The sequence below is a fragment of the Tachysurus fulvidraco genome, chromosome 20 (genome assembly GCF_022655615.1).
Source record: "Tachysurus fulvidraco isolate hzauxx_2018 chromosome 20, HZAU_PFXX_2.0, whole genome shotgun sequence".
NCBI classification, from domain to species: Eukaryota; Metazoa; Chordata; class Actinopteri; order Siluriformes; family Bagridae; genus Tachysurus; species Tachysurus fulvidraco.
Genome location: NC_062537.1, coordinates 14523863 through 14547283, shown reverse-complemented (window position 1 = coordinate 14547283; position 23421 = coordinate 14523863). Strand labels below are relative to the sequence as shown.

At 38.3% G+C, this 23421-nt stretch overlaps 1 long non-coding RNA gene across 2 annotated transcripts; it reads left to right on the top strand.

Annotated features, from left to right (window-relative positions):
* Positions 1–1696: 1696 nt before the first annotated feature.
* LOC125139702 lies at positions 1697–14177 on the top strand. 2 transcript variants are annotated; one of them, XR_007138754.1, is made up of 4 exons: positions 1697–5339; positions 9451–9525; positions 9748–12912; positions 13006–14177. It is a non-coding gene; the product is annotated as an uncharacterized LOC125139702 (long non-coding RNA). The 2 variants fall into 2 exon arrangements; XR_007138753.1 differs by having other exon boundaries at positions 9451–12912.
* The last annotated feature ends 9244 nt before the right edge of the window (positions 14178–23421 follow it).

The window sequence follows — 23421 nt, the reverse complement described above, 5'->3', positions numbered from 1 at the left end:
TTTTTAAATGGTAACGTGTAGGTGTAGAGGAAGATAAATAAATACCCCACAAATATGTTTGTGTGTTTATATCTTGGTTGGGATCAAATGTTCCCTGTCAGCCAGTTCAGTGAGCTCATGTATGCAGAAGAGAACAGATCTTACTCTTCTCCATACGTGTTATGCCTCCCAGTGACGTAACGTGAGCAGCAGTTTGAAAATATGTGGCTGGTTGGCTTCACGTGTCTTAAAGGAAGCTCATTTTAACTGTTATGTGTTTAGAGACAGTGGGTGGAAAGGACTGGCAGTAAAATGGGGAGAAACTAGGACGGGACGGGGCAAAAAATAGGACGTGGCTCAGACATTTAGTTGGTTTTATGAGAAACTTTGTTTATTTGTTAATATTATATTTTAAAAAATATTTGATTTTAGATTACATTATTTGTATTAATAAATATGGCAGTGGAAGGTCCTTACAGGAATAGTAAACCTGTTTGTGTGTGTGTGTGTGTGTTTTACATGACTTCCCAATCCCTCCAGCCATCAACATACCTTTTATAGTGTAACCGACCCCCAGCTGCATCAGATAGCACAACTTTGCGTCATATGCTTACAGCTTTAATGTGCTCCTCATCTGTTCCTGTGGCTTTAAATGTGTTCCAGACTCCCAAGCGAACGGCAACACAAAACTCCTGGTGTTCCACCGATATGGACACTACGTTCTTTTTTCCAATGTTTGTGGTGGAGCCGGTGTTATATTATGACCTGCAATGTTTGGAATTAGTCTGTCATACACGTTAGAAGAGACCGATTATCCAAATGATCCCAGCATGACATGTTTGAAATTAATTACTGCCAGGGAGAGAAAGAGCTTCATCCTATAGAATGAACTATCAGAACTTCTGTGACTAGAAAACACTTCCATAAAAACATATCTACTTTATTTGATTCATTCTTTTCCAGGTGTACTTTCTGAATGTGTGCAAAGAATTTGAGGAGTTGATGCTGTATATGACTTAAATTAAAGATGGAAATCACGTAGTTTTGTTCTCTTATTATTAAAACATCTCAGTAAGCACAGGAAATCTGAACGGATGGCGAGTTAATGCATGATAACATTCCTCAATGTTAGTCTGATAATCCTTAGCCCCCTCAACGACATCTCTCTCTGTCTTTCTCTTTCACATGTGCTCTATTCCTGGCCTCACCCTATGTCTAAAAATAGAAGCTTTCAAAACAGTCACTTAGAAACATGTGCCGTCAGCTCCTGCGGGAGTGTGTGTGTGTGTGTGTGTGTGTGTGTGTGTGTGTGTGTGTGTGTGTGTGTGTGTGTGTGTGTGTGTGTGTGTGTGTGTGTGTGTGTGTGTGTGTGTGTGTGTGTGTGTGTGTGTGTGTGTGTGTACACCAGGAGATGTGAGGTAGGCTGAATGTTTCCACTGTTGAGAAACTGGACCCATGTGATTTTTAAGAAAAGCTTTTAACTGGAAGTGTTGTCAAATTGTGTACGTGTGTATGTGTATATGGGGTCGGGTGAAGTAGAGGTGACAAATCTTGCTAGCTTTTGTGTTTTAGTGATTCATGAGCTTATTTTTGTGACACAGAAGATGATTTAATCGTGTGCTTGACCATTTTCTTTACCATCACTATTTGATCTCATGATTTATTTTCTATATTATTACAGTATTAAAGAAGAGGTGTGTGTGTGTGTGTGTGTGTGTGTGTGTGTGTTGATGTTTACTGTATACACGTGGGTGCCGTATTTTGAGCAAGGGTCACGGTACAGCATGCAGTTCAGAGAAACCGAGCAATGGTCACAATGCTCGCAGTTAGCTCAGATATCTGATAGTGTCTGCTCTTCTGACTGTGTCAGCATTGCAAAATGCTGACCTTAGCATGGCTCTTTCTAACATAGCCGAGGCTGATGCATCAGAGAGTATGAAAACTCCTGACCTATAGAGTCAGCATATATTTGCATTGGTCCTTGGCTCTGTGCAAAAACAACATACTTGCATAATAACATGTCTGTTGAAATACAAAGGCATAATGCCATAATGGGTCAGAATGGAGAAACATGATCAGTAGACCTTTTCATCAACACTTTCGGCCACATGGGAGAGTACTATAGCTGTAACCCGTGACATCTCTGAACCCTGGCACCAAAAACTGGCCTGGACACACCGCTGCCTTTCATATCTGATTCTATAAAAAGCAGTAATCATACTATGAGACTGTGAGATTTATGTAGTATATTATAATCACTTTTTTTTTAAATCTGATATAATGACGTTTGAGTAATCAGCACATGTGTAATGGTTACTGTCTGCTGAGATTCTCTATTCACTCAGTGACTACACTAAATTACCTTTATGTATGAATTTGTCTGTGTGTGTATGAGTGTATGGTGCTATGTCTGGTTTCTCTACCAGGGTGTCTGCCTGTGTCACACCCAGTGACTCTTAAGATCGCCTCCAGATCCACCGCCACCCTGAGCAGGATAAAGCAGTTACTGAAGATGAATCATATTGCAATTATTGCTTTTTACCGTTCGTAATATTTACAGTACCCAAGTACTTTTGGTTTGGCGATCAATAGATGACAATGAGACAAAAGATCCAAAATAATGTAAGACATGACTGACAGGTGTTTCTTGTTATCCAGGTGTGTCCTGTAAAATTAATTCTGTGGTCCAGGTTTGATCTGTGAAGAATGCATTTGTTGTTAAAGAAATGTCTAAATTAATACTGTATGAATTCTAGAGATCAGTCACTTTAAAGTTTTAAAAAAGAGAAATCAGTCGGTGCCTTTGCACAAGCACTGAGCATAGCCAGTACAAAAATGTACTGAAATGACCTCAAAATGAAAGAGACCACTGGTATGTTAACAACTAGACAATGCCCAGGAAAACAACAGCAGTTGCAAACATTGTGAGAGCTACTGTATGAAGAGAAAAACCTATAAACAGCCATTGACATCATCAATTACTGTACCTCCACAGGTCAGGGGTTAAAACTTTGAGAGCAGAGCAGAAAAAGCAAGATGCAAACTGTTCATCAGAATTAATAACCACAAAGCCACACTGGAATTTGCAAAGAAATACAGAGACAGAAAGACCAAAGTGTAAGCAAGAAAGTGTCCAGAAGTGATTCCTTTCATTTTTGTTTTAACCAATAAAATAACAGCCATGTTGACTTCAAACAAACAAAAAAAAAAACAACGCATAGTGACTGTAGCATAATAATATGTCATACAGTACCTCACATCCTCCCACCCTGAAAAAACATATATAGTCAACCTGATGAGCTAAAAATAGTGATGCCATACAAGATGCCTTGGTCAGTTCATGTTGATTTACCATCACGTGTAAGGATTTAGGTGAAGATGAGTTGCTCGGCAACCACGTGCACGAGTGAGGAGTGGGAGTGCGCACTAACTAGGCGGAATGACGCAAAACGGCATTATTTGTCGCCGGCCAATTCTAAATGACAGCTGCGCTACAAATCCTCTAATGTATCCTCTCATCCCTCACAAAGCTGAGTGCTCCCGATTAACAGCAAAGGAAAGGGGGTGTCACAGTAATGCTAGCCTGATCGAGGGACATGCTCCAGCAGAAAGAACATTTGGAATCATATATAAGTGTGCCACAAATACAAAAGCAAAAGGGAAAAGGCAACAAAATCAGCTTGACCTTTACATTATGCTATACAACAAACAGTGCAAGACTTGACCTTTCCTACGTTTACAATGCTCCCAAAACCCTCCCAAGTTTTGAAACCATCAGGACCTAAAGATCAGCTAAACACAGAGCAGTCACATGTTTATATCACAAACATTTTCCTATTTGCAGTGGACCAAGCAACCACAACTGTGACTGTTGAGAAAATTCAAATTAGTGACTACAAAACAGCACTGTGGGCAAAAAAAACCCAAGCATGCCACTTTCCCTCCTTGCTTCCTGAAAGTAATAAACTTGCTGACTTTGATCATTTACTGATATACACTGCTAGACGTCTTACACATTTTCATGGGCCGACTGATGTGTGTGGCAGATTGCAGTGCTCTCAAAGGTTGCCAGGTGGGACAAAACCACCTCAGAAATGTACATAGGTGAATTTAACCAATGCAATTTTACACACTGATTTTCTAAAATCATCTCTTAAACAAAATGACTACAACTGCCATACAAATCGTACAACAAATCAGCATCATATTATGTTTTAATTGAAACAATGGCATTTTTAGTAACGGTTCTAGTAAGATGATATAAAAACAAACCAGTCCACATTTACTTTAATCATTTCCACACTTTTTAAAGGGGATTTCAACAGATTTTGGAACATGTGGAATTGTGGGCATTTAGCTACAAGAGCATTACTAAGGTGGAACACTGACACCATGATAATTGGTTTATTGTAAAGTGTTAAAATGTATTGCAAATTTAGCATACTATGTCTTCATGGAGCTCATGTCACTTTGTACACAGGGGCATTGTCATGCTGGAATAGCTTTGTGTGTGTTTGTGTGTGTGTTATAGACTATGCCTTTACTGTATGGATAAAAAAAACTACAGCTTACCTATTTGCCTTTCAAATTCAGTATTTTATTAAATTGGGCATGTGCCCGCTATATGCCACCAAAAACAACAAACGAGCAAAGAAAGAAAAGAAAAAAAAAAAAAAAAAACATACAAACAAAAGTGAATTACAATGCTGTGGTCACACCTAGTGTACTTTAGCAGATTTGTGCAATTTCAATGTCACCATAGCAACAACTGAAGATGATACCAGCCACCTTGCATACCTGACAATCCCCCATGTTCACTTGTTGCTATGGTAAATACTTTAATGAAGCACTTCCAAAAGCAGGTTATTAAGCTGAGTATTTTCACTCAGAAGCAGCTCAGCGATGAGTCACGGTGTTCTCTGGAAGGAGGCGCCATCTTGGGAGGATTAACAAAGTACCCCCCACACACAAAACCATTAAGGCTAAGTCTACTTGGATGATGTCATACAAAGAGTACATAGATCAGGGGTTCCCAAAATTATTTGCTTGTTGAACGTCTTAATTCTTCAACCTACCTGATACTTTAACTAGACTAACCTTTTAAATGTTTCCAATTCAGTTTGTAGAATATTTGTATCTGTATACTGTATATTTGTACTTGCATTAGGCCAAATTTGCATTACAACTTTATGTACTGAAATATTTGGACTTTAATTGCAGACTTTCAGCTTTAATTTAAGGTATTTACATTCAAATCAGATGAACTGTTTAGGAATTGCAGCATGTTTTATTTGTGGTTCCCTCTTTTCAAGGCACCAAAAGTAATTGGACATCTGGCTGCTCAGTTATTCCATTTCCAGGTGTGTTTTATGTCCTCATTATTTTTCTGACAACATTTGATTCCGACTCTGGCATTTGCATGTGGCATCTGTTACTAATCACTCTCAATATGAAGACCAACAAACTGTCACTGCTTGAGCTTTATAGCTTTACAGAACCTTAACATCTTAACAGAAAATTATACATTTCAAATTTATATGTTTTTAATTTATCCTTAATCATTAAACCAGAGTCTAACATAATTCACTTCACTGATGGAGACTCCAAAGCCATCTCCATGGTAAGTGGTACCATCCATGGTGTGCAATTAGCAGCACCATTAAATAAAATCTGTTAATTAACATTTGTTTGTTTGTTAATTAACAGTTCAACAACAATCAACAAAAAATCATATGATGAAGTCATTAATGAATGATGAAATCACTTTTTGAAATGAGCCTCCAGTGACTGAATTTCTTACCAGTCAGCAAGAAAGACTTTATGACATGCTACGTGTGTGTGAGTGTGTGCGTGTGTACGTGTGTGCGTGCGTGCGTGTGTGCGTGCATGCGTGCGTGTGTGCGTGTGTGTGTGTGTGTGTGTGTGTGTGTGTGTGTGTGTGTGTGCGTGCGTGCATGCGTGCATCCGTGCATCTGTGCGTGTGTGTGTGTGTGTGTGTGTGCGTGTGTGCGCGTGCGTGCGTGCGTGCGTGCGTGCGTGTGTGTGTGTGTGTGTGTGTGTGTGTGTGTGCGTGCGTGCGTGCATGCGTGCATCCGTGCATGTGTGCGTGAATGCGTGCATCCGTGCATGTGTGCGTGTGTGTGTGTGTGTGTGTGTGTGTGTGTGTGTGTGTGCAAAACAGCAAGGCTGGTGGGAAAAACAAGCTGCCTAAATTAATTCAAAACAAGAACTAACTTTTAGGAAGTTCCACATTACATATAGCTTCATATACACAAATACCTAAAAATAATGTCGTTTTCTTTAAGGGATGTGCTGTTATATAATAATATACTTTGCGAATACTCTGAAAGCTGCGTCACACCACAACATTGATAGTTAGTTCCTCTATAACAGCACATCCTGTCCTGTTTTATTCTCATAGGGCTCTAAAATACCAGCATCCAGGAGTAAAATACTGTACTGTCCATAACAGAAACTCAGTTAAGTAACTGAAACCTTATTTTTTGGCAGGTATCTTCTCTAGAATAAATTATACAATATCCAAATAGGATATTACATGTTACATACTAATATAGAAACAAAAATATTTTGCTATTAGCACCTAAAAATATCAAGATTACATTTACGGTATTTAGCAGACACCCTTATCCAGAGTGACTTACAACTGAGGGTTAAGGGCCTTGCTTAGGGGCCCAGCAGTGGCAGCTTGGTGGACCTGGGGTTTGAACCCATGACCTTCCGATCAGTAGCCCAACACCTTAACCCTTGAGCTACCACAGCCCGATGGCATTGATGTTATTATGAAAGGTTCAGCTGCATGCACAGGTGACGAGGTGAGAGAGCTAGACTGAACGAAAGCCCTGCTGCATCTTCTTAAGTAAACAGGGGCCAAATCTCACTAGCAAAGGGGCAATAGACCAAGTTTTCGATAAAAGAAAAAATTTTCCCCAAAAAATGTAAAGATTTACTAAATGTTCTATTCAAACTTTAGAGCCCCTTTATTAAAATTCCTGTTTAATTACTATGAAGATACACAAGATACCAACTACATTCAGCAGCATCTTATCAGTGGATCTGCAGACGTATATAGTTTGGCAGAAAGATAAACACAGCTGTTCCTTATAGAATTTATTTCTGTGAAGAGAACTACTGATCTACACACAAGTCCGGTTATGATCTAACCTGAGCTTATATGACATTTCAACTGTTTGACTAGCGCTAAAGTTTACTAACAAGATGATATAATTTTCCTTCTTCATCACATAAGTCAATGTACAGTAATTGACTTGTCTTCACTGCTGTTCCAGCATCTTCTGACCCATAACAGAGACATGAGCCCAAGAAGCAGAAATCTTCTCTTATTTAGACGTCCACTGTGCTCCAATCTGTAAAGACATCTATTATTAACCCCATCTCATCAAACACTGCAAATATACACAGAGCTTTGTATGACGTTCCCTAACCATACAAGCACACATCGTGCAATGTTTTCTATGTGAACACGATTTTGCATTTTATCTGTTGTTTTTTTCCGTCATGAAGTCAGTCCATAGTCATAGCACCATTGTTGCATTGCAATGTCACATTCAGTTGGCGTATTAATAATCAAAGGATCGTTGCATCCATTTTCTCAGAAAAGCTACCATCAAGCCGAGCAAACAATGTTTTACCTGGTAATTGCAAGAGCAATCATTTCAGCTGTTTTCAGCTCTAGATATGAAAAAGTAGATATCTCACAGGGTTAGCCTGACACGTTTCTAACACAGTTCTATTTATAAACAACGTACTGCTAAGATTTAAGGCGAGTGACATTTTCTCTGAAAATATAGGGGCTGTGTTCACAGTAATTGTCACTGCCACTGCACAAACATGGAATCACTTGACCATGCTGAAAGCAATTTATGTTCTGTTTAACACAAAAGCTACATGCTGAAAAACATTCAATCTGTTTTCATTTAAAATAGCGTACGAGCAAACGTGCACATATACTGAATATTGGCATGGCTGTAATTTGTCTGTAGGTTACTCAAACCCGTGCGATATTCAATACTAATACACGATTGCAAGTGAGATATTTATACAACAGTTTTATACACAACAAATCAATATTAAGTGATATTTCTGACACAATGTATAAAATTTCAATCTAGCACTGTAATGTAGGAAACCATTAACCAGGGTGAAAATAGACACTAAAACAAACAAACAAAATAAAAAATAAGTCTTCTAAGCTACGGAAGATCATATTAATTAAAAATAAGGTTTAATAATTGGGTGGACTAGGGTAGGGTTTTTCTTTCATTTGTGAGAGAAATTTATAAGTGATACATTTTCTATAACACTTATGCTCATAACTCATAAGCAGAGTGACCTGTGTGTTAAGGTGTTAGTGGGTGGGTTTTGAACCCCTTGCCCAAAGGCTGAAACGGTATACAGTACACAAGCAGCAGTGTGACCTCTGTGTGTGTGACCTCTGTGTGTGTGTGTGTGTGTGTGTGTGTGTGTGTGTGTGTGTGTGTGTTACTTGGTGAGTTGTGAACCCCTTGCCCTCAGGCTGATCAGTATACACAAGCAGCAGAGTGACCAGTGTGTGTGTGCGTGTGTTACTGGGTGGGTTGTGTGGGTTGTGAACCCCTTGCCCTAAGGCTGATCAGTATACACAAGCAGCAGAGTGACCAGTGTGTGTGTGTGTGTGTGTGTGTGTGTGTGTGTGTGTGTGTGTGTGTGTGTGTTACTGGGTGGGTTGTGAACCCCTTGCCCTAGGGCTGAAGCACTATACACAGGCGTGACTCATGGGACACGTGAGAGGGAGCTATGTGATGGCCTTGCTCCAGATGCACTACACTCCCGTTTCTCGGAAAGCGGCCGGCGGTCACCAATACATTCGAGATTTATTTAGTAGAACATTAGGGTGACATTCATGCTCAGCCTTGCATCAGCACACTATAAACCCAGGTCACCTCTGAGCAGCTGCACCGCTACAGTCCAGTGGAACTTTTATACCTGAGTATAGGGTGTGGCAGATGATAAATAGTGCAACACATGTTTTTCATGAACCTCTATATATTTTTACGAACTTTTTGAGGAGCTCGCTTTCTGAGTGTTTCTACAAAACACATTTCTATATTAATAGATTAAATAAATACACAAAATTAGATTTTTAATGTCTCAAATGGTTTTTGGGATGATGATGATTGAGATAATTTTAGGTTTATTTCCCTCTGTACTGTAAGGCAACACTGACATTGTTGACAAATGATCTTGTTTTTGTACACAGATGAGAGCCATCACTACTCACAGATAGGTGTTAATAAAAATTAAATGTAATTAATTAAACACTTATTCATGACAGCATAACAAATTTTTATTTGTCACATACACAAGCATACACAGTATAGTCACCTATTGAAATGCTGTCAATTTTTTTTTGTTAAATCCTGACCATTATTTAACCCATTATTTCACCTACAGGCCTCCACAAGCAGCTGTGTAGCATCATGGAAAACTCACTGAACTCATCAGTTCATATCCAGTCAGCAGAATGTGGTACATCGGTCTGAGTAGCACTCATATTCTAACAGACAAATTGATATTGATTGAATTTAAAGTAATACTGAACCTGTTTTTTTTTGTTGTTGTTGTTTTTGTTTTATTTAACTATTTCACATCATGTTCTGTCGCTTTTTTTTAACGTATGCATTCTATTCAGTTGCTAAATATAATCATTTCATTGCTATTTACTATTTTATTGCTTGTTACTATTTTTAGAGTTTTGCTGCTAGGTGAATGTCATCTCATCTTTCTGCGCTAACTGAAACAGCTCTGGACTTGGCGTTCATGTTTGGCCAGCACAGACAAAATCTTTGCAAGAATGAATCAGGGCAAAAATGAGCTGACAAGCTTAATGTGATTTATATCTTGTTACTGAGCTAGAGGATTTTCTACAGAAGGGTAAATAGAAGGCTGTCAGAAAAAATAGGCTTTGTGTTGCTGCTATTTACAAAGACCATTGTCTTGACTGTAAAGCAAATAGCACATATGGAAATGTCATGTAGTATTTAAATCCATCAATGAACTAATTTTCCTAATGTTATACTCACACTAAGAAGTCACTGGTCACTTGCTGCTGCGTAACAGCCACTTAAAAGATACTGAATGAGCAATTTGCCATTACAGTCTAAATATATAAATATACGAAATTTAATTCATGTCGTGTAATTGAATTGCTTCAAATTCAAATTGTATAAAATGGTTTGAACTTCAGATTCAAATATTCAGAACACTACAAGCGGGGAAAACAAAGGAGGATTAAAATCCTCATCATTTCAACTATGGATCCAACAATGTTAAGAACGTTTGATTATTCTGAAATTGAAAGTGAATTTTAAAAAGCACACAGACGTCCAGCCAACCTCAACACCTGCACAGATTAATTAACCCGTTTATGCAAATCCTTAGCAAATTTCAACATAGAATGTCACATCTGTCTCTGTTGAACTTAAAAAAATGCTTGTGTCTGGTCATGTTCAGTAAAATTAAATTGGTAATTAAAAAAAAGTAATTAATTGCAGGTTGGACCAAAGGTTTTCTGTGGAGAACTGAAGCAATGCTTGACCAACAATATACACACCATAGTACTGGTCTGAATACACAGTAAAGCCAGTTGCTTGGATTAGACACATCACTGTCTTGCAACTAGTTTGCATAGAATTTAGAAAATCTCGCATAAATGTCACTTTCCTCGTCATCACCAAAATCACTTCTCACGTTAACTAGAAAATGAATGGTCATCTACCGTTTTTTTTGCCTGTTAGTCTAAACATAGGTTAATAAGGGCTTCTATAAGACTGTGCTAAACTAGAGGAAGGATTTTTCTTTACAGAACTTCACCTGCAACACAATAATAATTCAGTCTTCTGCAGTTTAGTCGTTGCATTTCATCATTTTCTGATCTATGAAAAAAGGTGAAAAAGGAGACACCTGAAATGTGAACTTTTTTTTCTTTTTATCTAACGTCAACTCAAATGCAAATAAAAGTCACTCGGCAGAAAAGCAAATGACCGAAAGGGATTGCACATGGGCCGTGAAAGACATGGTAGCTTTCACTTTGCCATGACCTTGTCTAGGTGAACTTTAACCTGGGAAGTTGAGAACTTCCTTGTTGAGTGCCAGTAAACAACAGAACTCCGAAGGTCAGTATTCTGTGTTGCTGCATCACTAAATTATGGCATCACGGAATTTAATATTATGGAATTTATTCAATAACAAAAGCACGAGATAAAATATCTTGTGCAGCATAATTTTATATATTTTATATATTTTATATATTTTTAGTTGTCACATCTGAGAATTTCTAAAATTTAGATGGTCATTTATAATATTGCATTTGTAAGCTTTTATATAAGATCTAGTGGCTGAGCAGTTTGTATTTCGAGCTAATAGTTCCTCCTGGGTCTTCAGAACATACTATTCATGATTCAGCTCTGGAGTGAGAGCACTGTTGTAGTCAGGGAACTTGAATATGCATGAATGGAAATGAATATAATGAAAGATTAGTGCTGTGTGCAAGTCACAGAATTTCTTCCACTCCATGCCGTAGCATGGATCTTAATGGAGACAGCTTTGTGCACAGGTGCATTATCATGCAGGAACATGTTTGGGCCGCTTAGTTCCAGTGAAGTAAATTATTCATGCTACAGCATACAAATGTGTGCTTCTAAATTTGTGGCAACAGTTTTGAGGAAAACCTCACATGTTTCCCCAAAATGTTTGGACTTATAGTGTATGTTTTTGATTAGATACATATATTGTAATCTTATTTTTACATCTAGACAAGATTTTTAAGCTATTGTTACATCTCCCTGTGAAAGTCTCAGTTCTTTAGAAAGACATGTGATGCATGTGACCCCATATAGTACACAGATATCCAGCCATTTATCCAGCCAACAGCAGCACCTGCCTAGATGAGTTAACCTGTCTATGCAAATCCTCAGCATATTGCAACAGGATGTCACATTTGTCTTTGTTGGACTCTGGAACTGGTCGTGTCTAGTCATGTACAATACCTCCAGCTTATAGTCATATAGATCTTAAGCAAAATGACTTCATTTGAATTCCACACAAATCTTATTTCCGATCTTATTAAAATGCACATGGTTGTTAATATTCCTTCAGCAGGACAGATAGGAATCTTTTCTTTTGAGGTTCGATATACAGCTGCCATACCTCCTAAGAAATGGGGACTAGATCATACTGTACATGTAGAACAGTGTGCAGAATGCTGACCTCCTTATTCTACTTCATTCAGCCTAAAGTAAATCTGTACTCTAGATATCTACAAATCAACTACACTGTATTCATACACGAAGCTACATGACATTCCTCACCTTCTTAATTCAGTTGACCTTTAGGTTACCAGAAAAGCCTCCACTTTCCCTTTCTAACAATTGTCTCCGGCCTTAGCCCATCCCTTAACCCATCCCTTTGCTGAAGAGTGGATCTGAAAATACCTTCCCGCTGTATAAACTACTTGTCTTGATTACTCTGTCCTCTCTCCTTCAAATCAGCCCTTTCAGTATCCTCCATTCTCTGGTTTTCATAAAATTGGACTATGAACTTTCTGCTCTTCTAGTTATTACAATTGCTGTGACAAAAATAACAATACTGAAACTCTAAACTTCCTTCAGCTCCACCATTTACTTCTGCCAAGGATAGTTTCTTTGAAGTTAAGGTACCAGTAATTGGCAGATGATCATTACAACATCCTCCCTCTACAGTAGGCCTTCTTCTGCACATCATCTTCATTTAGTTCTTTGCATTCCTTTACAGTGAATGAAGCTTTATCCAGTGAGGCTTCCAAATATCTGTTGGATCTTTGTTTCCTCCTTGCAGTCATGTTGTCAGTCATCTGCCTCCTCAGTAATCATTTACACTGTATGTATGGCAAATACTACACCATTTTTCTCTATACTACAGACTAGTCTACATCTCTCTGCTATAAAAATGCTTTCAATCTTTTCCTTACAGAATGAAGTACTAGATCCAAACCCAGCCTCAAGTGCGCACCAAGACTATCCTTCTGTTGTGAACGCTCTCTGGAAGCTCTCATATATTACTTTTTTTTTTTTTTTTTTTTTTTACCTCTGGATGCATCTCCAGTTTTCAGTAGCTTCCAGATGATCCTGGACACTATGTTCAATATTTTACTCACAGGACAGCAAAGATCTACTACTCTTAAAAGATCTACTCTAACCCTCAGGATGATCTTATAGGCTATCATGAATTGGTAAAGAGTCCAAGCAGCATCAGTCAACAAAAAATAATCCTCAAAGATTTGTACTTGGCCCATGTAACTGTGCAGTATTTTGTTAGGAACAGTCAGCCACATTCACAGCTTCTCTCATCATTGCTGTACTATAATACTCAGCTCTCTCTGTCCTTCACCTTTTAGGACATTGCAGTTTCAGTATGCATTTCAGCTTACATGATTTACAATGTTTGCAGTTCTGCTTGTTCATATTTAGCATGGATGAGGGTTCACCACCTGTAATTCAGTTCGACACCACATTACTGTTTAACACATACTGTCATTATTCTAATTAAGAACTGTTACTTTGGGTTTCCAGTAACAGTGTTGCCTGCCCAGTCTACTTTATGGCACTTTGCAGGTTTGCTTATAATATCAGGAAAATCAAGCTGTACCTGTCATATATAATACGTTATAAAACTCTAGGCATTTGCTGCAGCTCTGCTCTTCTGTTGCCGCAGCTCTGCTCTTCTGGCTGGCTTATGACTTTGCATTATTAAGCCATAACAACTTATTAAAAATTGGGTGCTACATCTAGACTTCCATCAGCCAAAATGTTTTTTTCTTACTACACTAAATGGACACTAGTAACTACATGTGACATATATATTGCAGAATGATGTGACCACCCATGACTTTACTGACTTTAGAGTAAAATTTACATGGGTCTATGTTCCAACCTATACCCTGATAGTACATGAATGAATTGTATCTGTTGAAACTATCACTTTGGGGCCAAACCAAATTTTTCTTCTTCATGGTTCTATGATGTTGGTTTTATGGTGGTCACATCATTCTGCAATATATATGTCACATGTAGTTACTAGTGTCCATTTAGTGTAGTAGTTTGTAAAGTGGGGGGCACGGTGGCTTAGTGGTTAGCATGTTTGCCACACACCTCCAAGGTTGGGGGTTCGATTCCCGCCTCCGCCTTGTGTGTGTGGAGTTTGCATGTTCTCCCCGTGCCTCGGGGGTTTCCTCCAGGTACTCGGGTTTCCTCCCCCGGTCCAAAGACATGCATGGTAGGTTGATTGGCATCTCTGGAAAATTGTCTGTAGTATGTGAGTGTGTGCCCTGCGATGGGTTGGCACTCCGTCCAGGGTGTATCCTGCCTCGATGCCCGATGACGCCTGAGATAGACACAGGCTCCCCGTGACCCGAGAAGTTTGGATAAGCGGTAGAAAATGAATGAATGAATGAATGAGTTTGTAGAGTCTTACTTTTCACTTTGGATAAAAGTGTCAGTGAGAGAGTTGCATTCATTTGAATGTCAAACATGTGATAGTCAACTTTCCTGAAAAGCTCTGGGTTGCAGTAGGCTGAGCTTGACAAATAAATTTAATGTCACCTTTGTTGTTTACCTTTAAAGTTTTTTATTGCTTGACTGCAGGATTTAACAGCTTTCGGACAGACTTGCCAGTTCTTTCTGGATTGAAATGACAACTGTTTTAAAGTAATGTTCAGTTGTTTACTCAGTGTGCCACTATTTTTTTTTTTAGTCTGCTGTTTTACTCCCACTTGCATAATTTCAAAGCAAAATCCTCTGTCACCTTTGAGATTAAGCTTAATATCCATTGCAGTGTAGACTATTGTGTTTGATGTTTCAGCACCTCCCTTGTGACTTTGTTTGTTTAGTTAACTTTAGGATGTTGCATAACTATTATAGTAACGCAATATAATATTACGGGACAGGATGTAGCAAGAGAAAATTATCTGAATAGTGCACTGGTGAATCATCCATGAGGGCCTGGTTGTGTCCACAATCATTTCCTGGCTAATAAGCTACAGCGTACAGAGCCGCAGTATAGTACATTGACCATGTAAGGGCCTGTGTAAACAGATAAGTACTCACAAAATTCGTTGGAAGAATGCGATGAAACATGAAAACTTATTTCAGAGAAATCCAGATAGGTGATAAGTTTAAGGAAAAAAAACAACATAATGTGTCTTTCTGAACTGTTTTGCCATGATTAGACAACAGCTTCATTGCTCCTTGTCATATAAATCTCTGGATCTGTACAGGAACGATTAAAACCTGTCTTCCAAAAGATATTCTATCATTTAGAAAATCATGATGGTGATATAGACTGCTATGTGTAAATTGACTCCTAATTTACTTAGAGTTCATCCAGCATTGAACGCAGGGTTGTGATTTGGTTAGTGTGAAGGTCAAAGCATATAATTGACCTCGTTTACATACTCGGCAAACCATTTAGTGAGCCATAGTGCGTTGTGGATGGAAGCTTTGCCATTCTAGAAGAGTCTCTCTTCCTTAGAAGAATTCAAAACACATACACTGTATAAACAAGCCAGATAAACAAGATTTCCTTTATTTTGTCACTTATGTGTAAAGGAAGAATTTTGGAAGGGAATAAGGGGACGGCAAATTGTGTGAATTTAAGAATAGCATTGGAAACACTTGATACATTTTAATGCGTATTAAGCAGTTCTGATGTACAGTGTGTATGAGTACAGATGGAAGCAGGTTCACTAGTTAACTATGTACAGTAATTAGGCCTTATTTGTTGCAGCTGTAGTTAATGAACTTATTAACCATAAATAGTAAAAGACACATAAAGCAATAGCGTGTAATAAAGTATCAAAAGTATATTTAGCCCATCGTTCCGATCTCTAACTGATAAGAGTAACATTATTAGGTTATATAACACATTATCTCTTGCCTCTGCTACTATGAGATATTCCGACATCTTAGAACTGCTACATTTACAGCAGTATTTCTATCAGATTACGCAAGTTCATGAATCAAAGTCAAAACTGAAGCATATTTCAGACTTCAACTTTCAACTGAAGTAGAAGGCCAGGGATGCAAATCGACAGAGGCCAGGATGTAACTTTGCATGCAAAAAGAAACATTTCTATTGCTTGTTGTTTACATAATGCATCAATAAGCTGATCTTGTTAGTTGCTCGGGATTTGACTTCTTGGCAGCTATTTGATTTTTACATTGAATTTTCTCTGTAAATGATAAGAATTGATCCCATTTATATCTTTTTGAGGTCATTAAGATTTGTAGGTAGATGTTTTTAATATATTGTTAGTATTTATTTAGTTTTTCAATTGTGATCTGATCACTGCTAATGTGCTAATATTTCATATATTATTATCAGGTATAATCAGCACAATTAACCAAAACATCTACCCGTGTTTAATGAAATACTGAAAACTTTGTTTTACTGGGTGACTCTGGTCATCTGAGATAAATTCAAGCTTTTAATTCCAAGATTGATGTTTAGAGATATGTACTGGAATTTTTTTTTTCTAAATGGTTTCAGTAAAGAAGCAGAGAAAGAAATCCTGTATGACTAAAGGAAAAGAACTATTCAGTCATTCTTAAATGCATGACTGCCCCCTTGTGATATAAATATATATTTGTGTTTTATTTCAGACTTGATTACCTTGGCTGAACTCAGTAATCATTCAAGTTCATCCTTTATTTCATGAACAAAGAATGTGAAGACAATTGTGACCTACACAAAAGGGAAAATCTAGGGTTAGGCCTGTGAAACGGGCCCATGCGACGAACATTTTCTCACAGACGTCGCTTCAAGGTCATTTATCTTGTGAATTTGGTGAAAAAGTGAACGATATTTCATTGTCAGCTATTGGCCACTGTAGTCAATGTGCAGGCGTCGAGTGCAGGCATGGGTACAGAGTTAGACCTACTGTATGTTCCTGAGATTAAGACTCTAATAAAAGTAATTGTTATCTTATTTCAAATGGTTGCCATTAGTTTGAATACTCATATAGTTCTGTTGTATTGCTTGGAAAGAATGACATCAAGGGTTAGAATATGCTGATTAGTACATCTATGTTTGGCACATCTATGTTTAGGAAGGATTTAGTACTTTTGAACTGAATTGGTTGTTTTGAATCTGAACAACCCGAATTTAAATCTTTATAATTAAAACTTTTTTTTTCGAATGGAATTTTTTCCAAGTTGGTTTTTTTTCTCTCATTTCCAAGTTGGTTTAGTTTAACTTGTATGGTTTTCTACATTATTCATGATACTGTTTGACTAAATCCTGATAGTGGCACCATTAGGAATTAGCCCATATATACTGTATATACCCCAAGAGTGAATTGGCAGCACTGTCTCTTAGTCTGTTCAGTCCAGTGTTCAAAGCTTCAAATTTCACTCTAATACCACAGTCATTTTGCAGATAACTAGTTATGTCCCCAAGTGACATCATTGTGGCACACAATTGCTAACTTTACATGGGAATAATGAAAATACAGCACCAACCAACCAATTAATGCCTTATTCACAAACCACATCATAAATATTTGACTTTACACATATTTTATGTGGTTTAGGGTGGAGGTTTTCTTTTGAGCTATCTTAATGCATTTAAAATGCAGTCCTTTCCTATTATAGCCTCTACATTTAAGCAGTACTTGCACAGTCGCTCTGAGTGTGAGTGTCGCGTGGCTCCACCGCAGGCCAACCACATCGGGCTAAGGAAAGACTCTATAGACTTCCATTGGATATCCGGTGGTTTAGCCTGGCAGCTGCAGAAACTACATAAGAAATTAATCATTGAACCACATATTTTAGCGACTCAGTCCTACTGTTAATTGGCATAGTGGCTAATCCCTTGCCAGTATTATGTATTATAATTTTAGTTGATTAATAGTTACGTTCTTGACGTCTCTCTTTTAATATGGAAAAATCTATTAGCTATTAATGTTTATATATGGTTTCTTATGTTAATATCAAAAGACACCTGATGAGATCTGTGTGTATGTTTAATAATGTGAAACTTCCCATTTTAATTTGCATACAAAGTCACCTGCGTTTTGACAAATCCAAAAGAAAGTACAATACTACTGATGTTTAGGCCTAATGTGCCAAATTTTTTTAAGCGTGTTTGACATTGATTTGCTATGAACCCTTCTGAAACTGAGTGTGAGGGTAACGGTTGAGGCACCTGTCATGCAAAGAGCTCATCCTCAATGTTTGCCCCTAGAGAAGTGAAATCCTTTCAGGTCGAATGTCGAGCAGGTGACCCCCCCTTTTGGCCACCACAATGCCCAGCCTCAACAGAAATACATGCTGGTTTACCGGCAGCGTTTGCTAGTCTGCCTGCCCAACACCTTCCAAAGGCTGCTATCAGATGCTTCCAGGCAGTATTGCCTGACCAAGGGCCCTAGTTCAGCTTCGGCTGTGGCTTTCAGACCTCAGGCAACGAACAGTTCTCTGTGGGTGACCTGCATCCGGCAGATGTCCCAGATGCAGGGCCGAGAGGATCCCACCACAGGAGGGAGGAGGTGTGTGTGTGTGTGTGTGTGTGTGTGTGTGTGTGTGTGTGTGTGTGTGTGTGTGTGATGGGGGTTGCATAAAAGAAAGCCTCTTAGCCTGTACGGATGTGCAAGGCCATTTCTTCCGTTTAGTCTCGTGAGAATTTTCCAGCAAGAGCAGATGTGCAAAAGAGAGAGTTTTCCATTTCTTAACTTGCTCTCTCTTTATTCTCTGTAATCAATTTGTTTATTTTGTATAAAAATTGTAACATCCTGCAAACACTGCAAGGACTCATCCTAAGTCTGCCTCAGATTTTACAGGCCTTGTGTGAGTGCATTTTGAATCAGGTGAAGAACATAAATAAACCAAATGAACTTTTATAAATGTGTTAATCAATATCTGTAAGCATAATATGTTCAAAAAACAAGCAGGTGTGCTGACTAAATTAACTATATTACTATTTATATAGTAATATAAATGTAGTATAAAGTATAGTAATGATGTGTTTTTGATCAGAAAGCCACATTCGTACGTCAGCCCTTTTTCCTTTAGGCCACAAAGGTCATCAACCATTAAAGGGCAACTAAGTGCCTGCAAGCTCTATTTCAATTATATGGATATATTTTTTATTGCATATCAGAGTTGTTCATGATGATGTAAGATGTGCCATACAAACACACTTACCTTACCCATCTCATTCACGGAAATGTTATGTAACAATCAATTGCACCTAACCAAGAAGTGATTAAAGCTAACCTATCTAACCGATCTTCATATCACTGGGTTATTTCTTTTGACCAAGTGCTACTTTCCTGCTCCAACCAACCTCCGGAAACACAAGGCAATAGACTCCGAGACCGCACTGGTTCTTTGCATGTGTGGGGCTTTCTGCTTAAATCCGATACATGACTATTGCGATATTAAAAACACGTGCAAGTGTGTCTGAGTGAGACTTTAAATGTAAGAGGTTAGAGCATGTGTGAGGCCGGAAGCCTGTATTCTCTGTGGTTCTGTCCTGCAGTGCTCTAGCCTTGTCAGTATGCTTTCCACTGAAGTGTAAGTGTGTGTGTGTGTGTGTGTGTGTGTGTGTGTGTGTGTGTGTGTGTGTGTGTGTGTGTGTGTGTGTGTGTGTGTGTGTGTACCCTTGTATACTTGCATTTCTAAAGCACACACACACACACACACACACACACACACACACACACACACACACACACACACACACACACACACACACACACACACACACACAATTCTGTCTTTGGAGACAATTGAAGAGGAAGTTGTTTTAATATTTCTAGGAATGTGTTTTATGTGTTTATGTGTTATTTTTTATATAAAATAAACATCATTTTAAATAACATTTTATATATAAGGTTAATAAATAACAACTTTCTCATGTCAATTGCAAACAATTATTGTGAATTCAGCCATTTGTTGCCATTTTGGATCCTATTGGAGTTGCTCAGATTGTCTGAGGCCCAAGACTTGCCTTGATATGTTAGCATAGACCATTTATCAGCATAAAGGGAGCTTCATGACAGCTTTAACAGAAATTTTGTGTACATCACAAATATATATAGGTGCCTTATACTATACTAATGGTACATGAAGATACTGAACTTTCTACAGATCCATCAGCACAGCTACATAAAATGGAATGCTGTGTAAATTGAAACTTGCTTCTTCTAAATTTGAATAAAACAGAAGTAAGTGATGTTGGGTACTAAATGTGACTGTATAGTATATACAGTATATACATATATAATGTAGTTAAATGAAATCTGAACACTGACGAGCATTGTATTATTTACACACCCCACACTGTACACTGTGTACAAGCTCAGTCCATTCACATGGGTGAATACTGTCATCTAGTGGCCTAAAGGACAATTAACTGTTCTAAGGATAAATGTGTTGAGATCTTGGAGGTAGAAGAAAACTCAGGTGCTGGTACAGTTGAGTATCTTTATATCCGAATGAACATTATTCACATAAAAATGAAAATGATCCCTGCACTCTCTTTATGTTTATAATGTCCAGCCAAGTTTCAAGCTTTTTTCATGTGCATAAAGAGTGTGTTAAGTATCTATTTACAGTAAAATTCTTGTGCTTCAGTTGTCCACTCTTTTCCTGACAGTGCAGAAATGCCAAGTGGCTCATATGTACATATATAAATCCTGATATTGATACATGAATTGATCAGGTCTAAACAGGACAGCTATAATATTGGGCATAATATGGGGCGGAGGTGCCTCGAGTAGGCGGCTTTGCGTTGTTGATTGGAGGATCGGGGTTCAAACCCCAGCACTACCAAGCTGCCACTGCAAGGCCCTTAACCCTCTTTGCTCCAGGGGTGCTGTTTCATAGCTGCCACTGTGCTCTGACTCCAACCTCCAAAGTTGGGATATGTGAGGAAAAGAGTTCCACTGTGCTGTGGTATGTGGTGATGATAAAGGCTTCCATGCCCCATTTAATTTATTCTATATTTACCGCTTTTATCCAAACTACTTGGGTCACGGGGATCTCAGGCGTCATCGAGCATCAAGGCAGAATACACCCTGGACGGAGTGCCAACCCATCGCACGGCACACACACTCATTCACACACTTCAGACAATTTTCCAGAGATGCCAATCAACCTACCATGCATGTCTTTGGACCGGGGGAGTTGGGAATCGAACCCCCAACCCTGGAGGTGTGAGGAGAATGTGCTAACCACTAAGCCAACCAACATGAACAGGCTTTGTGAATGCTGATGTTGGCACACAACTGTCTTAAAATAATGAACAACAAAAAACAAGAACAGAAGTTGATGTTATAATGTTCAGAGCCTTAAGTGTTTATGAACATGAATAAAATCATATAAGGATACAATTGCCTGAATACTACTACACTGAAAAAACAAACTTTTTGGTGTAGTAAAATATATTAGATTAACCCTAATAATTTCTACATAGTAATATTAATATTTATTGAATACTAGATTTTCCTAAGTAGAATTGTAAATAAATACACAATTAATCCATGCAGAAAATGAACTGCGTGGGACTAGTAAGTTTTATTAGATATTTTATCGTATTATTTAACTGTTTTATAGTCACTGCTTATAGTCCTAAAAATACCAAGTAAATTTTAATCAAAAACTTTAGTGCATTCAAGTCTGTGCATGACCCGCCATTACATGCGTTTTGGATCAGAGGAGGGCTGTTTCACGTGGCTAGTTGTAGTAAGGTGAGTTATTTTTACATTTCTTCTGTAATTTGCGTCATTTTATAGGTCTGTGAGCATATGTATAGTTTCTGTTAGGTTATTTTGTTGTTTTTAACGGTAATGAGGCCTAGAACGTTCCATAGCCATTTACAGGGCTCTCAAGTTTTGAAGACAGGCAAGCGTGACATCTCCAAACCTCCCCAATAAACAAACAAACAAACAAACAAATAAATAAATAAATAAAATAAAATAAACTATAATGGGGGAGTTGTTGGGTTTGGTAAGGATCACTGACCGCAATTTAACCAAATACAAAATATTAGTTTCATTTGTATTCATTCATCTGTGCGTGAGTGTGTGTGAGTGTGTGTGTGTGTGTGTGTGTGTGAGAGAGAGAGAGAGAGAGAGAGAGAGAGAGAGAGAGAGAGAGAGAGAGAGAGAGATAGATTATGACTGGTGTTGTTTATTGTAAGTGCTGCCTTTTTGGACTCCTTTATCATTTGTAATGTTGCTCCCATTTAAAACAGCCATTTTTAGGTTCATGATTGTTTCGTTTTGAGGTTTTGTTCAAACCGACCATCGCTAATGAATGTTTTTTTCATTGGTTGTTGCGTTAAATCTTACCCAGATAGTGCTATTTTCTGATTGGATATTGTGTAGCCTCTTTTTGATTGGAAGACAAGTGTCAGGCTCGACTAAGCGGTGCGGACAGATACATTCTGCGGCATATTAATGATATGATAAATAGTCAAAAAGTTTTTCTGCGTGAGAAATACGATGTGTGGCGGGAGAGCGTGACAAAAGACCCAAATGCGTGACTGTTACTCTCAATGCGTGACACTTGACAGCCCTGCATTTACAAAGCATCGAGGCTCATACAGGCGTTTGTTTAAAACCAAACACATTTCTGTGGGTCGGTGGTGATTTCATGACAAAACAGAAAAATATTTGATTTGAAATTTGCATTCCGTTTTTCTTAACGTTACACTTTATGCAATTAACTCACTAATGAGGCAGATTCCTATAGAAATACTTGATGCTGTGATCCAATTCGTTACATATATATACGTAATATAAATATATTCACTGAAAAACGTTACCATATTATTTTCTATCATGGTAATGATATTTAAAGTATTTGAATTTGATAGACATGAATAGATAACACGACACATTAGCTACGTTTAGTGCTGTGTTCAAAATTTGCGGGTTCATAATGTGCTGCAAAGGGCGAGTCGTGAAGTTAGTGCGAATATCATGCGGATATCATGCTGCACGAGTCGTGAAGTTAGCTCGGATATCATGCGGATATCATGTTGCACGAGTCGTGAAGTTAGCTCGGATATCATGCGGATATCATGCTGCACGGGTCATGAAGTTAGCGCGGATATCATGCGGATATCATGCTGCACGGGTCATGAAGTTAGCTCGGATATCATGCGGATATCATGCTGCACGGGTCATGAAGTTAGCTCGGATATCATGCGGATATCATGCTGCACGGGTCATGAAGTTAGCGCGGATATCATGCGGATATCATGCTGCACGAGTCGTGAAGTTAGCGCGGATATCATGCTGCACGAGTCGTGAAGTTAGCGCGGATATCATGCTGCACGAGTCGTGAAGTTAAAAAAGCATTGCACAAAAAAGACAGTGTATTACAG